Source organism: Triticum dicoccoides, chromosome 7A (assembly GCF_002162155.2).
Source record: "Triticum dicoccoides isolate Atlit2015 ecotype Zavitan chromosome 7A, WEW_v2.0, whole genome shotgun sequence".
Classification (NCBI taxonomy): domain Eukaryota; kingdom Viridiplantae; phylum Streptophyta; class Magnoliopsida; order Poales; family Poaceae; genus Triticum; species Triticum dicoccoides.
This window is the reverse complement of record NC_041392.1, coordinates 18,199,226-18,203,516: the sequence shown is the minus strand read 5'-3', so window position 1 is coordinate 18,203,516 and position 4,291 is coordinate 18,199,226. Positions and strand designations below refer to the sequence as shown.

The 4,291-nt window shown below is 43.4% G+C and overlaps 1 long non-coding RNA gene across 1 annotated transcript; it reads right to left on the bottom strand.

Annotated features, from left to right (window-relative positions):
* Positions 1-503: 503 nt before the first annotated feature.
* Positions 504-4,246, bottom strand: LOC119328528. The gene is made up of 5 exons (XR_005159007.1): positions 3,916-4,246; positions 3,755-3,822; positions 3,354-3,471; positions 867-2,308; positions 504-790 (listed from the first exon to the last, which is right to left on the bottom strand). It is a non-coding gene; the product is annotated as an uncharacterized LOC119328528 (long non-coding RNA).
* Positions 4,247-4,291: the final 45 nt, after the last annotated feature.

The following is a 4,291-nucleotide window of genomic DNA, read 5'->3' as shown; positions in this document are numbered from 1 at the left end:
TGGACTGGGGGCACTACACCATGACACTGCATTCCCCACAACCAAGTTAGATGGGAAAACAGCTTCTGCCGACTGCTAGTCGGTCGGGAAAAACTATTGCCGACCGATCATGTCTGTTGGGGTAAGTCCAGACGGGAAAACCCTTTCCCGACCGACTGCTTGTCGGCTATGGAGCATCTTTCCCGACCAACATTCTGTTGGGCCTGCCATGGGCCTTTCCCGACCAACAGTCCATTGGGTCTGCTATGGGCCTTTCCCGACCAACTATCAGACAGGATAATCTTTCCCAACCAACAATTTATCAGGGTTGCCATGGGCCTTTCCCAATGGACTATCAGATAGGGTAATCTTTTCCGACCAACATTCAGTTGGGCCATCCAAACAACCACAACAGCATGGTGCACTCACTACATCAACATTCTGCATGCTATATAAGATGTACATTTAAATCCATAAATTACCAACATGCATAATCTTAAATCCAGAAGGACACAACGGAAAAAATGATAGCATCATACATTAGATCATCACACATACAAATAGTTCATTCGTTCTAATGAGTCACTACACCTAGATTGCTACAAAAACAAAGATAATTAAGTGCATTACACATGTTGGTTGAGTGTCAAAAGACACGACATAGATCCAGTTTTACAAAATGAAAGCTAAAGATGCAGCATCTCCAAATAGCAAGGAATGTCCTCCATTACAAAATCATCCAATTGATGCGGACAACCGAATACTAGGTTCTTTATGCATTTCCTTCCCAACAGGATGTTGACAAGAACTTCTGCAATGGCATAGGGTCATTACACAAATTATCAAGGTATTCGGAGTAATATACTGAATACATGGTTGGTGTTTACCTTGCTAGATGGCCATGCAATGGACCTTGCACAGCCTCGCCAACATATCATAAACCATCATACTGATAAGGCAGTGTAGCATCCCTTGTAATCAGACCATTCACAACAACCTCATAAGTCTAGAAATTAGAGAGACAGCAGCAGCAGGAGGATTACAAACAAATCTAGAAAACAAATAGAAACTTTAAAGATGGCATAGTCATTGCTTGTTAGAAATCCCCACGTGAAAAATCACCAACTATCTTCAAGAGCGCAAGGCAATAGCGGCTCGTGCCAAGTTGCCAAGTTGTAAGTATTTCACGAGAAAAAAATAAAGATTCAGGACTGATATCCCGAGTCAGGCTCAATTGTCGAAACCATCTGAAGAGAGCTCTAGCATTAGGCTGAGATCCGATCTTACCAAGCCTAGAGGATAATAAGGGTATATTACAGGAAACGTTTAGCAGCTATGGAAATCAGCGCACTGTAAAGGTATGTCAAACGGAATTTGGAAACAAGCACAACATAAAATAGTAGGCTTCAGCAGAAAAGAAAACAAATCAAGAGCATTCGATCAAGCAGGGTTTTCTGCTATACGCCAGAAGTATCTTTTATCCAACCCAAGCAAAAACACTAGGTTATCGAAGGTTGTTTACAAAACAGATATCATGATATCAAAACTACAACAGTCTGCATTGACTTAAAATACAACAAAAAAATGTTCTCGTCCAACCACAATATTTGTAGTCCACGACATGAGAGGTAAATAATCCAGAACTAAAAATCCCTACAACTCTACATTTGTGTTTTTAATCAAAATGTAGGACCTATAATTGAAATCTAAGACCTATATATAAAATAAAGATCTGAAACTCAGTTTGTGTGCTTGTAAAACAATTATATTACAAGAACACATTAGAGAAACATACAATGCATATGAACAATACATGTATATATGCAGTTATACCACCAGTACATTTTGCTACTTCCAAATATGTATCCGATATGCGTGCAAGATAAGAATACCATGATATGACAATATGTGCGCGATACAGGAATACCATGATATGTGAATTCCACCTGAGAAATACCTTTTAAAAAAACAGGCACCAGAAATCAGTCTTTGCTTTCAGCAAAAAAAAGGCAACATGCACTACATGCATACCCGCAGCCCGTAGCCATCAAAGTCATACCCATCACGACCATAAATTAAATCATCGGCATCACAAGGATCCTCGGACTAAAAAGATCATTAGTTATATCAACCCAAAAATTATACACATAGTTAAGAGACTATTTTGAATCCCAAATAATAACAATAAGACTTCTATTACAAATTCTAAGTACAAGCCTCACATTACAGTGAAAATTCTACATGACCATGACAAAATACTAACCTCAAGAAAAGCATAACCAGGAGGTCATGGAGGAATCTTCAAGTCAATATCCACAATACGTCTATGCTGCATAATGATAAATAAAATTAAGGCATGAATAAATCGATTTTAATTCCTTACAATGCCTTGTAAATGAGCTGCAACCTATAGCATAGTTTCCTTACTATGTACAACTTACAGTGAAAACTTGGTCAAAAACTTCATTAGTTTGTGATATAGTCAATTATCTTTACATAATTGCCAAAGCCACAAGGAAAGCTAATGCCAAAATCATTACACAAAATTGAATATGGACCGTGTAAAAGATATCCTCAACCTCCCTCTTAAGAATGTCTGCAGGGTGGTTGCCTACATAAATGGTGCAGCTGTTGCGCCTGCCAATTGGTTCTGCCTTTAATAAACAAAATAAAGGTCATACGCCTATAGATGAATATTTGATGAAAAAACACTGTGCACTTTAATTTCTTGGTGCAAAACATGCTAGCTCGAATGGTGCAGACCACTGGCGGAGCGTCGTGAGGGCAAAAGCGTGCCATGGCCCGCCCAGCCGCTGAGGTAAAAATATAGCTATATACGTGCAGGCCAGCCCACGACTACCTCACTCGCATGCTGTCTCGCCTCGTCAGGCTTCTCTCCTTGCATCCAGCCTCAGTCGCCCTCCATGCTAGGGCACGAGCCACACGTACAGCTGCACAGAGGGATAGAGAGAGGTGGGGCGGAGCCGCAAATTAAGGTCCAGCTGACGGCCGCAGCGAGTAGCAGCGTAGAACTAGAGCGATGCGGACTGCGGATGCTCCAGGGCGACCCATGCCGCGGTGGCTTGGCCACGCCCCAGGCGGCAGCTAGCAGCGGCTGCGCCCAGTCGGGTGACGGCAAGTGCAGACCTAGGCGACGAGCGCTGCTGCACTAGCACAGGCACATGCACAACCCACAAACTCTCATCTCCCAGGCAGTCTAATTTTCCTATAAAATGTAGGCTATAGCACTCCGAAATTCAGTGAATTGATAATACACATCCTAATTTGGATAGTAGATAATTTCCATAGGCACTGGGTAGCAAGGCTGATCAATGCAAAATCGATTTGGTTTTCAAGTGAAAAAAGAGATGTACGTTACAGATTAAGTTGAGGAAGACTTTTCAGCAGCAGCTCATCATCCTTTCCTTGGGTTGAATTTTTTTCGTGTTTTTTTAGATTGGCCCGCCCAGGCTTTTCTTTGTAGCTCCGCCACTGCAGACAAACATTAAAAGCAATAGAAGAAAATAAAATTGCCGCCGAAGTCATCATCAGGAAAGAAGAGCATAAAGCCAAATTTCATACTCTTGTATGTCTACTAGATTTTATCGATTATACTACAGAATCGCTAGAAACTACCAAACCACAACCTTACACCTGTCAAACCATGACCTGACGTCTAACTTTTCACTATAAGAATTAGTAGTACAAATTTGCAATTGTTTAATAGATTCTGGACAGTTAAACAAAATACCGTATAACCTAAACCAAATCTTACATTCTGCTCCAACTCCCAACCGAAGAGCTGCTTGCTGGATAGAAGAATTACCACAAGTCATGGCGGATCTGAAGAGAAAAAGGAAATGGAACAAATCAAACCACGGTAGCACTGATTGGGAAGGGGTGGAGAGGGAGCAGGGGAGGGAAAATACCACTCACCGTCGGGGGAGGGAAAGCACCGGCAGTCAATGGCCAGATTCTCCTTGAACAGATCCGGCGAGTGCAGATCGATGGAGGCCCCTGGCGTGGCGGCGGCGGTGGAGGCGCCATGGTGACGAGAGCGGGGGCTAGTTCTCCCTCTCCCAGGTGACCCACCTCTCTATCTCACCCCCGGATCTGAGAGGGGTGGCGGCGTTCACCACCGCTCCTTGGCCTCTCAGCGTTGGTGCTCTGACTTCGAGAACATGCGGCCCGAGGGTTAAAAGTGTTAGCATTGGGGGTGCCTGAGGATGAAGGGGGCAGGGCTGAAACCTCGCTGCCGCGGTGAGGCCGTGCTGGCGACGGCCGACGGCGTGTGGGCTGCTAGATTGCTAGC